The sequence below is a fragment of the Parus major genome, chromosome 24 (assembly GCF_001522545.3).
Source record: "Parus major isolate Abel chromosome 24, Parus_major1.1, whole genome shotgun sequence".
Classification (NCBI taxonomy): Eukaryota; Metazoa; Chordata; class Aves; order Passeriformes; family Paridae; genus Parus; species Parus major.
The window spans coordinates 4581463-4594989 of NC_031792.1; positions in this window are offsets into that span (position 1 = coordinate 4581463).

The following is a 13527-nucleotide window of genomic DNA, read 5'->3' on the forward strand; positions in this document are numbered from 1 at the left end:
TGTCAAGGCTTTCAGTACAAAATTAAACTCTTCCAAGCTTCTAATCTAGTTAAAAATCTCTCCCAAACCTTCCCTCCTCTGAAAAGGAAAAAAAAGAAAAAAGAAGCAAGAAACATCACATCTCTCTTCCTTCTCCATCTCCCTCCCCTCTGCCTTCAAGTGCTCCTTGGAGTGTCTCTGCAGAATCATGTTTATATGCAGTGAGTGCTGTTGTTAGTTAATAACATCGCGATCGCTGAACCTCCCTAATGAAAGAGAGAGACAACATAAACTGTCATTTCAAACAAACATGCAATCAGGGTACCAGCAGCTCTGAAAATATTATCTTCCCCAATTTCACGGGCTTCACGCAGGAAATAGGCTGCTTTCATGGAGATTCTGCTGCGTGGCTCCTCACACTCAGGATTGGGGAGCGGGCTGGGAGCGGTGGGGACACATTAAAGCCATGAAATTGTCTGGGCTATGAAGGAGGAATTGTTTTAACAGCTGGAGCCAGGAAGGACAAATAACAGCAGTGATTATATCTTCATTGCTCAACGTAACCAATGCACCAGGCAAGTTGTAATTAGGCTGTGAAAGGCTGAAGGTTTGATAGCGAAGGCTTTGAGCTCATGATTAGACACAGAACATTTCTCCTGCCCCATGGCCATGCTGGCCCCTTCAAAAGGGGACAGAAAATCTCCTGTCAGACTCTCTGAATGCTGGAAATGCTTCTCGACCTGCACAAAGCAGTGGCCAGGGCTCTGTGGCTGCACACCTCTTCCTCCTCTTCCTCCCCACGTCAGAGAAGCCCAAAGGGTCTGGGTTGGGAGTGACCCCAAAAACCATCTCATTTCAACCCCTTGCCATGGCTGTGTCACCTTCCACTAGAACAAATTACTCCAAGCCCTGTCCAGCCTGGCCTTGAACACTTCTGTTTCCACAGCTTTTGAAAAAAACACCATTTTCCAGCTTTGGGGTGACCTCCAGCTGACAAAACTTTAAGGCTACAAAGCTGATTTAGGGCAGCTGATCAGCTCCCTAAATGTTAATAATCTAAAGTGTCAATTGTCCTAAAGAACCACAGGGATGATGGAAATGGTCCTTCCAATGCAGAGGATGTTTCCCCCCTAGCCTCAAAAATCTGCTGAGGGCTTGACAAGCCACTGGGGCTTGGAGACCTTGAGGAGCATGGATTGTCTTCCCAGCCACAAGCCACCTTGTTCAGAGCTGATGGAGGCTGGAGGAATCCTGCCTGGCTTTACCTGGAACCTTATACAGCCAAAAAAAAATCTCAGGAACCAAATCCAGAACGGATTCACCTCACAGCTTCATGGTCTGGCCCTTGGATCTGCTTGGATGAGCTGGTACTTGTTTTTTATTCCAACCAGAATTAGTGTCCTGACAGTCTGTGGTCCTGCACAGCTTTAAAGGGACACCTCACCTGGACAGAGAGCAGGCAGAGCCAGAGCTGGCACCTTCCAAGGGCTGTCCCTCAGCTCCTTCCCCCCATAAACATGAGGGATCTCTCTGGATTGAAAGATAAAACCTCCTCTTCCTCCTGATGCCATCACCACCAAGTGATGCCATCATTTCCAAGTGGAAAAGGATCAGGGGAATGCATTGGAGGAAAAAAAAACTTAGAGAAAAAGGATTGAGTTTTCCCTTGCAAAACATTTCTTTTTGGGCACCATTTAAAAAAAACAAACACCTTAAGAAAAGCCAGACTGCATTTATTTACTGGACCAGCATGGGATTGAGGGAAAACAGGGTGGGAACAGCCCATCCCCAGCCCCACACCAACGCCTATGGAAAAGGACAGGGTAAGAGAGGTAAATCCCAGCAAAAATTTTCTTCCTGTAGGTAAAAACGGGGCTAATTTCCCCTCACCCCAACATTTTAATCAACACCCACACGCTGACAGGAGAGCCACGCGGGAGGTGACAGCGCTGCCACCCAAGCCTGGCAGCCGAATTCAAATCGTGTTTGAAAACTCTCCTGACATTTAAGAAAAATCAACAAGCATCTCAAGTGATGAGGGGACCAGGCATCTAACTGGCTGAATGTCACATTTAAAGCTGCAGAGATAGCAGCTGCTTTATCTCCTGGAGCAGGTGGTGGGACTGGTAAACAAGGCACCGAGGGCTGGATTCCGCTCTTGCACCTGCATTTCTCCATCGGCAGCGATGGAGAGGCTCTGGGTCTGCACAGCCAGGACAGGGCTGGGGAGTCTATTAAACTTTAATAGAGCATCAACAATGAGAGTGCCACCAGCCCCCTGCCTCGGCTCCCAAATCTATACAGGTCACAGCCACACCAGTAAAAATTTATCGATTTAAATTGGCGGTGCCCTTTTGGAATCGGTTGTCGTTCTGACTGATGTACAGATATGAGCAAAAGGACATTTGAAGCATTTTAATGCACTTTTTACTGCATTATCTCTCACCAGGATCTTCACTGCTTCAAGGAAATGACTCACATAGCAAGTAGAAGAACCCAATGTAATTAACGACCTGGCAACTCTATAATGATCCTTTCTACATAAAAAGGTCTTCCCTATGCTATGAATAGACTTCAAGTAATTTATTGCCAGCCATATAAAGAAGAGACTGCTTTGACCTTGGGGATTTTAAGTTGTGGTGGGGTTTTTTTAACAACCATAACTGCAAAGAATATTTTAAGTGATAGCCCTTAAAGAAAAAATTTTAAATGCAATGTGAAAAGTGAAGAATCATCACAAACAGCCTTCCAAGAGAATATTAACAAGGATCCTCTGCTTCATTTAGGGATGAGATTTCAAGACTAAACAATAGATTCCTTCAATTTCTGATGGGTGTTACTCTAAGCCTCAAAGAACTGAAACACAGGTGGGGTTTTACTCCCTCACGTAGCTCCCAGGAAATTATAGATTTGCAGGCAAGCCCATGGGGAAGCCAAGAATGAGCAGTTTCACTGCATTCTCCAGGCTGTCCCATGAAGATGATCATCTGCCTTTTATGAACCGAGCCAGGATGATCCATAATTTTTGCAGAATTATAGAATAACCTGAATGGGAAGGGACCTGCAAGGGTTGAGTCCAACCTGTGGCCATCAGAGACACCCCAAGAACCCCACCCTGAGCATCCCTGGAGCGCTGTCCAAAGGCTCCTGGAGCTCTGGCAGGCTGTGCCCATTCCCTGGGGAGCCTGGGCAGTGCCAGCACCTCTGGGGGAAGAACCTTTCCCTGAGATCCACCAAAACTTTCCTGGGCACAGCTCCAGCCGTTCCCTCTGGTCCTGTTCCTGCTCACAGAGAGCAGAGATCAGCTGCCCCTCAGGAGAAAGTCCCAGGCCTGGATAGGGTCTGACCTCAGTATTTTCTCCAGGCTGGAGAAATGTGTTTTACACATATCCACACATATCCAGTCCACCCTCCCTCCCTCTCCACCTTCCTGCTCATGCAGAGCTCTTTGCTCCCCATCCTGAGCTCCCTCTGCTCCCATCAGCACTCGATGTGAGAAGGAGCTCAGCCACGATTTACTGCAGCAGGACTCTCAGTAAATTGTTGGCTTTATGTCCAGCCTGATTGTTTCATACTGGCTTTTACCATTTGCAGTAAAGCCTTTCCTCTCTCCCTCTCACTCACACCTTCCCTGCCCGTGTGTGTTTCCTGCTTCCCCCTCGTTCCTCATTTCATCTGCTCACCCCTTTCATATCCCCCAGTCCCCTGCGTTTTCACAGGGACAGAGGCATAGGCAGGTGATTTAAGCAGGAGTTGAGTTCAGTCTATCAGGGCTCTTTTCAAGGTCTTTGAGAGAGGCAGGGACACCTGGGAAGGGGTCAGATCACACGCCGGATTAGTTGTGGCAGGACATCTAACACGACGAGCTAGAGCGACTTCCACCCTTTGAAGTACCCGGAGCTGTTTTGATTCCTTTCCCAGAGCTTTGGGGATGTCTCGATTACATGGAAACACGTTGAGCAAAGGAATAAATCTGGCCCAGGAAAAGGTAAGTTGCAGGTTTGACTGGAAAAAGCTGGGATGGAACCACTTTCCGTCAGAGAAATGAGATTTGTTGGAAGAGAAGCACTTTGCGGAGTCAGGTCTTTTTCTGCAGAAATTTCATTTCACAGAAGAGGGAGAAAAAAATCACATCTGACAACTTTGAATCATCCTGCTTTGATACTCCTCAAATCCGGTATTTGCATTGTTTCAAAACAACTTTAACCTCAGCCTTGTTTTCCCTCAATTGTTTCCCTGTTGTGCTTTTGCAACAAAGACATAAATAAGGTAATGCAAACCCAAGATATGCTCCTGCCTGTAATGTTTTAGAGGAGTGAGGAAACACAGCTTTTCGCTCCCATTCATATCAAAGCCAGCACCAGCAAAACTCACAGCTGAAGACAGAATTTCACTGGTAGAAGCGCATAAAAATGTGTTTCAAATGTATTTCAGAATTGGATGAGGATAGAGTCACCCTTTCCATCAAGTGGAAGTGCTTGAAGTAGTCAAGAAGCATCAAATTGATGACAGCAAAACACCATTTATTCACCTCTTCTAGGCTGTTGTATCATATTAAATATACAGGATTAAATTTTCATATGATTTAAGCTTAAGTATAATTCTCACATTTAATTAAAGAGAAACAAAGCAGCCACGTGTCAATACCCGTTATTTCAATTTCAAATCACTTCAAATGCTGGTAGAGAAGCGAGAAGGCTCAAAAACATCCCCAAGAAGAAAGTTATTCCTCCCAAAAAAAGAAGAAAAGCCCTGTGCCATCCTGTTTCCCATTGACTATCAGATCACATCACTCTCAATCGCTACCATAGCTCACATTAAAAAATTAAGTCCATAACTGCAGAGAAGCATCTACCCATTTCTTTTATAGCTTCTTGCCACAACGAGCGATACATCTCCATTATCCCAGCGCTCTCACCAACACACAATAGATCTGAGCCAGCATCATAAATAACATTTCGTGTAACGAAGTTAGGCTGAGGAGAGCGGGCATAAATTAACACTCAGCCGTGTAACTCTAAATAGTATTTTAGGCCTTGTCAGAAACCAATTATGCAAAATATTCTCCTCGTGAAGATCTGCTCGTGATACTTCAAAGGATTGCCTCGTTTCCAGCACCTTGGTCAAGGCATGGGGATGTGGATGGGGAAAGGAGGGCTTGGCTGGGGGGTGCTCAGATGATCAAACCCTCTGAAGTCATCTAATTACTGACATCATCCCTCGAAAGCATCTGTGTGCTTCCAAACAACGTTTTAATTTGCTGTTTGTAATGAAGATGCTTCCACTCCGTTATCCCAAGCCAGTGAGTATCCTGGAGCAGGAGGGACTACCAGGAATGAGATTTGCAAGCTTTAATCAAAGCTAATACCAGTAAAGCTTGTGCTGCCTGTACCTTTACAGCATTTTGGCCATAACTCAAAGGAATACAACATCACCTTATTCCAGCCAGGAATGAAGATTAAACACCTTTCTCAAGGTCACACACAACCGAGTGGGAGAGATGGGGATAAACGAGGAGCATCTGTTATCTTTCCATCCCAGGTTGGATATCCAAGACTGGAACCAGTCAGAAATCCCTGACTGGCTGTAAAAATCTTGGCTGCTTTCTGTTCAAATGAGGAATGGGCCTGAAAATCCCTAAGGATGTTTACTAAAGTCCCTAGCAATTGTTTACCAGCACGGATTTAATTGTCCCAGCAACCCTGTCCCTAAGAAACCAGCACTCAGGGTTTTAATCCTCATTATTATGATCCTCCTACCTCACGCAGCCGCCGTTCAGATTTTCAAATTTCCATGATTCTCCCAAAAAAACAAAGGCCAAGCACAGCTCCTGCTGATCCTCGGGCACCACATTGGCTGCTCACACCTCCCTCAATTCCAAGAGTTTGCTGCAAATCTGATGGCAGATGTGATTTCCAGCTGGGTCTATAGACCAGCCACAGCAGGTTCATTAATAACAATTATTAAGTGCTTTATGTTACAAATTAGGCCTGTAGGAATACAAAAAATATCCAGCCGGTTGGCTTGCAGGCTCCTGTCAGGAAGAACTGTAAATTCCCATTGTCACAACAACATCACCATGACAAAATGGGGATAGGAACTCATCATAAATAAGGCTTTAAAATAGCTAAATCATCATTGGGGGCAAGAATATAAATTAACAGTCAGACCAAGCCCCACGGAATGGTTCAGGAAACAGCTTCCATTCATCAAACACACGGATTTTCAGAAGCTGCATGGAAAACTTCTTCCTTTTGCTGCTTCCCAGCACCCAGAAGTTGCAACCACACAGGTCCAGGCATTTTGCTTCAAATATATCGCAAATCCCTGACAATAACCTTTGGAAATTGATAGATCTGACAAGAGAGCAGCTCTCAAAATGATAGAGGGAGGGAACAAATCATTCCTGGTCATGTCCTCAAGAACATCCACGGCTCCTCAGGCAGGCTGGGAAGAGTTGCAGCCACCCAGGCAGCGAAACACTGGCTGGGAAATACAGAGGAGCAGGATGACAAGAGGGGGAAAAAAAGCAGAAAAATGTTCTTTCAATTATTTTATTTCCCATTTAATTATTTCATTCCCCACCCTTAGGGACAGTCTGCCCTAGAGAGGTGATAGGGAAGACCAGAGAAGCTCCTTCTGCTCCCTACTCCTACTAATGAGCTTCAACTCCCTGATATCAAGAAAGCGGAAAAAAGACCCAAAGCTGGAAGAAACCTGGATTTTACCTCAAAAAAATTGATGGGCAAAGCTGTTTCCTTCTCCTTACCCACCAATCCCCACAAAGCAACGTTCCCCAGGATCCTGCAGAAGACACAGAAAACGGATCCATGCGCACAAGAGATGCCGTGGCCACAGATCCCACCAGGGATTTCTCAGGAATTTATTTTCAGTGGCTTCAGCCCAAGGCTGGATGCGAGGCAGCAGAGGAGAGGGAGCTTATTCATCCCGTTACTGGGCCCTTGGGGCATCCAGTTCTCCCCACCATGAAAATTTTAATAAAACCAGTGCATCGACTTTCAATTAGAAGGCCGTAAAACGGTTCATTTTCATCTGTTTGTTGCACAGTAACACAGATCCTCGGGAGAAAACAGCGCCTTTTCCAGACTGTCTGCGACGCAGAGAGCATTAATTGAATATTCTGTTGAAACCACCTTCAATTAGTGCCTCTGAGTTTTGCATGACATTCATCACTGCAACTCGCCCCGCTCTGCATGCGGCACGTTTGGGGTTTGGTGATGCTCACATCACATTAACTCACAGCATTAGCCCGAAAAGAACAATTTTATTTGCTAATGAGATGCTAGTTGGGCTAGGGTAGGCTGCTGCATGAGGCAACACCTCTGTGGCATGAAGCAAAATGGGTTCCCCAGGCACGAAATTACCAGTATTGATTATAAATTCCTCATCTAAGCCAATCCATAGCACTGCTCTTCCACTCTTGCTGAATGGAGAAGATGAGATCAACCCCGTGGCTGATGCTGTAGCATAAACACAGCTCCCTTCTTGGAGTTCCCTCACCAGAATTAAGTGCATTCACAGCCCAGATGGAATTCAAGCTATAAATTACTGTCCTGAAGCACCATCAAGCTATAAATTCCCTTTCTTTGGCCATAGTTGAGACAAAATTTGAGCTGAGTGTGGGCCAAGGAACAGACACAAGAACAAAAGGTCTGCTCCAGGTAACAGAGCCAGCTGCAAACATCCCCCACACCGAAAGAGAGCTGAAGCCACTCATCCCAGGGCTGATTTCTCCCCAAAAAATAAAGGAGTTTTGCAGCAAACACTGTCACAGACTCATCCAGTTCACAGAGCAGAAGTTCCCACTGAAATCCCCAAAATTGTGACAAGCTGTAATGCTGCTCCTCTTCCCTCTGCATGGAGCAGAGATGCTGGAAAAGATATTCTGGTGGAAAGGTCCTTTAATGACTTAAACTAAAAATTTAAGAAAGCATATTTCAATTTTGTATTCCTCTCTGCTGACTGGGGGATCTTTTTCTGCTGAATCCTTTCTACTCCTTCCTGCAGCTGCCAAGGTCTCTCCAGTCACTGATGCAAAAAAGGCAGAGGGGAGCCAAGGTGTCTGTCAGACCCCAGGAGCTCAGGATCAGAGTCCACAGAGCCAAGGAGACCCAGTGGGTGCAGGATGGAGGATTTCCACACCTTACATGTGGCTGTGCACCCTGCAGGGATCGGGGATGGCTGGGCAGCTTCAGTCTCTGCATCAAAGCAAGGCATCTTCACAGAATCATCTTGGAAAAGACTTCCAAGATCCAGCCTGTACCAAATCCCCGCCTTGTCCCCAGCCCAGAGCACTGAGTGCCACGTCCAGGCCTTCCTTGGACACCTCCAGGGGTGGGGACTCCAAACCTCCCTTCCAATGTCTAACACCCCTTTCCATTAAGAAATTTTCCATTAAGAAATTCCTCCTAATATCCAGACTAAACTTCTCCTGGTGCAATTGAGGAGTTTTCCCTTGTGCTGTCCCTGTTCCCTGGGAGCAGAGCCCAACGCCCACCTGGCTGCCCACTCCTGTCAGGGAGGTGTAGAGAGTGAGAAGGTCCCTCCTGAGCCCCATTTTCTGCAGGCTGAGCCCCTCTCAGCCTCTCCTCACAGAATTAACTTTCCCAACCCTTTCCCATCCCTGGACTCACTCCCACCCCTCAGTGTCTCTCTTCCAGTGAGGGGACACAGCACTTGAGGCACCTCCCCAGGCAAGGAGGATCCATCACTTCCCTGGGACACAGCCTCAGCTTGCCCAGCTTTCAGCGAGCTGGAGCACTGCAGAAAGAAAGAAGCAGGTTTTGTGGAGTGTGTTGTCATTTATGAGAACACACTGTCACCTCCTGAGAACACACTGTCACCTCCTGAGGTGGCACACTGGATTAACAAGGTGATATTAATAAGCAGATCCTACATGCAGAATTTCACCCACAGAACTGCACTGACGTTTAACCTTCTGCCAAGTGTGCAGAAAGCTGATTATTTTAATTACAGGGTGGGATTTTTTTTTTCCTTTCCTTGTTGCAGTTCCACTATGAGCTCCAGCCCATCACTGAAGAGCTGAAGGTGAGGAGGGCTCCGTGGCAGCATCCCACATCCAGGTGCAATTAGGAGTTGGGCACCTGGCTGAGCAGCACCACATGGGCACTTTTCAGTCCCCTCCCAGCCCTAAATCACTGCTCAAGCCTCTCTGTGCAACACTGCTGTGGCATTTAATGCTCAGCACAGGGCAACTCACACTTACTGTACTTAAAATTACACCAGGGCTTGGGGTTGGGCTTTTGGCTTCCACCAAAGACATGGAAAAACTCACATTTGTTTCACAAATAAACCCAAACATCGCATTTTTGAGAAACCTCGCTCAACAGCCAACATTTTTTTTTTAATTGTTCCTTAACTTCCTATCTGCAAATCTGCAGAGCACTCTAATATAATCAGGTCCTCCACACAAGGGATTAGCAGGCTTATATCCCGTGGATCCAATCAGGAAAGTCTATCAGCAAAACATACTTATGTTGATACAGCTATTATAATCTGCATAATTCTTCCAAGTTCACATACTTAATGGATAGCAAACAGAGTCATTACTGCTGCAACTCCATCCGTAGGATCTCTACGAGCCATTCACTGCAGTGTTTTTTATTATTCATAGCTTTAGTTATTGATTTTCAGGAGAAGATACATGCTTTTAAGCACCATAAAAGCAAGAGAGGAAAACAAATAGCACTATTCCAGGATTGATACGCTGCTCATAATAAAAGTATGGTTGTCACTGGTGGAGCCTTGACAAATTCCATGCAAAATGGCTGAGTCGCTTAAACAGCTCGTTAAATAATTTAAAGGCAAGTTTTACTGGAGGCAGGAAAGTTCTTCCCCAAATCCACTTCCTTTGATTTATGAGTCTGGAGTACGTTAATCAACACAAGCTGGTGCTGCATCCCAGAGGGGCACAGACCCTGTGGAGGGTTTAAGGGACATGGGATACAGGATATGATGAAATGTGACCCCTCTGTGGAGGGTTTAAGGGACATGGGATACAGGATATGATGAAGTGTGACCCCTCTGTGGAGGGTTTAAGGGACATGGGATACAGGATATGATGAAATGTGATCCCTCTGAACCATGTCTGCAAGGATTCCATGCCATGGGGCAGCTGGATGCAGTGATTATCCATGTTCAAATCATGAATCCTCAAGGTGGGCCACATAAACCTGGAAAGTGCAAGGACAACTCATCCTTCCCTTTTCCCAGCTCTCCAGCACAGGATTGATCCCAAACACTGGATTATGACCCAACATCCTCCCAGGGTCAGGACTGGCTATGGGGAGACTCCACTCCTTGCTCTAAGGGATTACCACAGCACACTCCTGGAATCATTTAGGTTGGAAAAGCCCTCTAAGAGCATCCTGTCCAATCCTAAAACCCAGCACTGCCAAGGCCACCACTAATCCACATTCCCAAGTGCCACACCTGCACAGCTGTTAAACCCCTCCATGAACTGATGCCTTCTGGGCTACCTAAAAACTGAGGCCAGACAAAATTAAGGAAATTAAAAGCAGTTCTATTTATTGAAGGGCCTTCAGGTGCATTTAGGGCAGACAAAGCCCCCCAGGGGCTGAACCCAAAATGGACCACAGGTGACAGATTTTGACACTTTTCTAAGTCTGTTCCATTTGCACATTGGGGTTCATCTCCCAATTCCAGCTGCAGGGAATGAAGGAATTTCCCCCAAGTTTGCTGCCCCCAACTCCCTTTTGTTTCCATCTCTGGGGCCTGAGGCAGTGAAGTGTCCTTGATTGCCAGGCCTGGAGAGGAATTGTTGTGTCTGCCCAAAGTGGGGAAGCAGCAGCTCCCAGTGTGTGTGGAGTTTGGAGTTCCACACTGAGGAATGGCAGGAGTACAAATGGGTGACAAATAGAAAAGCCAAAATCCTAAAGCATCAGGATGGTGACACCACCACTGCCCTGGGCAGACTGTTCCAACCCTTCCAGTGAATAAATTCTCCATAATATCCAACCTAAACCTCCCTGGCACAAACATTTCCTCTTGTTCCCTGGGAGAAGAGGGCAGTCCCCACCTCAGAACAACCCCTGCTCTCCCTCCCCTGGCAGACAGAGCTGCACTATCAAATCAATGGGTGATCAGAGCTATCAATCCTTGCAAAAATATTCCCAGATTCAGGATATCATAGGAAAAACAGCTTCCAGAGCACAAGAGTACATTCAGAATCCACATCACAGGGCAGCAAGCACAAAGCTAAGCTCAAAACTGCCAAAGCAGGGCAAAAAAAAGCAACAACACAGTTCCTTGTTCACTTAAAGGCTCACTTAGGAGGCAGAGAACCTACCAAATTACATTTTCATAGCAACTGGGGTCCCATCATGGTGTTTTTGCTCCAGACACCACACAGACTGTCTCCATGTTACTAACCCTGCTTCCCAAGGAGGCAGGAAACAAGGAAAACACCCACAAAATCAAATGCAAGGAGCCAGTTCACGCCTAGGCAAGGAGGGCTGTAACTAGAGGAAAGCTCTGAAATAAGTTGGTTTTGATGCAGGCACCTAAAGGACTTTATAAACAACTCTCCAGGGCTGTGCTGGAGTTGCTGTGGAGCTCAAGCTGAGAAAAATCATTCCAAAAGCTTCACATACCCCTCCTAATTCCATAGAAAATTCTGTGTGTCGGTCTTCCACACTCAACCTCACAGATCTTATTTTAAATAACCATCCCATTTATTTGCAGGTCTTCAGGAGAGATTCATCCTCCAAACAGCATAGCAACATGGGCAGCAGCCCCAAATTTCACTACAGAAAATGATCAGGGAGAAGATTTCTATTGCCCCACTTTCCTAATGAAGGTGCTCTTGCTTTTTCTGTGGTGGGGGGAAAAGGGTGGGAGAGGAGCCCTGGGATGAAGCTGCACCTTGGCACACCGCCCAAATTGCAAGAGAAATTGCACTCTAAGTCACTTCCCACATAGAAAACTGCTGTCAAAACAAGGAAATGCAGGTATTTTTCCTCCTGGGAGAAGCTCTAGGTGATGATACACTCGAGGCAGTTCATTCTTTCCAGGAAAATATTTATCCATCCTGTTAAAACTCCCCCAAAGCAGCTTCCTGAGAATGGGCTGGTGAACAAAGCACAACTCAACTAAACTGGGCATAAACATTCAAGGACCCCCAAATTCCTCCTTAACCCCACCCTATGCTTGTGACCCGGATGAATGCAGGTGCTTGGGAAAGGCAAAGCACCTCAGAGAGGTGTTTTTAACCCCAAATATCATGAACTCTCATGCTGGAGGGTTACCAGGAGCTGCTTTGTTCAGAGCACATCCCCTCCTGAGCTGGCCAGGCTCCTTGTGCACTGCATTTCTCCATTCATAACAAGCTGTCAGATTCCTGGGCTGCACCTATTATAAATTAAACTTTTAATTGGCCTCACCTCCCAGTCCAAGTCAGGAACAGCAGCTCCCAACGGGTCCTTCACAAGGCAGGAAGAGTTTGAACCTGCCCAAGGACCTCTCCCACCCGCAATAAAAAAACCAGTGGGGGAACAGGGACGTTTGTCAGCTCCAGAATTGTGATTAAAAAGGGTTGGCATGGCTCTGGCAGCTCAGCATCCTCCAGCTCTGCTGTGCTGATCTACAGGCAAGGCTGCTCAGCTCATCAGAAACTCACAGCAATCCCAAATCTGTGGGAGAAGGGAAGGAAACAGCTGGGAAGGGCTGGAGGTAAAGGGCAAACTGAGGCACAAGGTTTTAACTCCAGCATGGTGAGATCCAGCAGGAGAGGAGGTTGTAGATCTCTTGGAGAGTTAATCCTGGAGCAAAATAAGCCAGGCTCAGCTGCTCAGCTTTGTTAACCCCAAAAACTCATGTTGTCCCTCAGTTATGCGTATTTTGGAGCACACTTTGGAGCCAGCAACAGCTCACAGTTCCCTTGTGAAAATAATCAGAGCTGCTTCAGCATGTATTGACACCCACCTGACACAGGGCATCGGGTACTAGAGCTTGTTGAACAGAAATATTTCCAGCTGAACACACAAAAGAGGGATGGGGAACACACGAAAGAGGGATGGGGAACACCCAGACCACGGGGGCACAGCAGAAGCAGCTCCAGAACCCACAAACACCCCTGGATGTGCAGGAATGCATCACCCTTCTGCTTCCCACAGCATGCAAAGAGCCCAATTAAATGTCTAAAAATAGTTTCCTTTAAAAAAAAACCAAACAAAAACTCAAAATCAAGTGCAAAGATTTTGATTCAAAAGTAAGGTTTTGATTAAAGACAGTTTTTTTTGTGCCTTATCCTCCTGCAGGACTTACACACAGCTAAAAGGCACCCTCAAAACTGACAGATTTGGGGCTACTTCTACAGTCTGGCAAAATTCTTCACTAGAAATGAACCATTCCACTTCAGGATTCCCATCCCAGCCACCTGCAGCACCCAAATCCCACCCAACACTCACTGCCACAGGCAGGAATAACCTTTATTCCCACTTTTAGTTTATTTTTTGCACTTAACACCAACCCAAAAGCCACAACCAC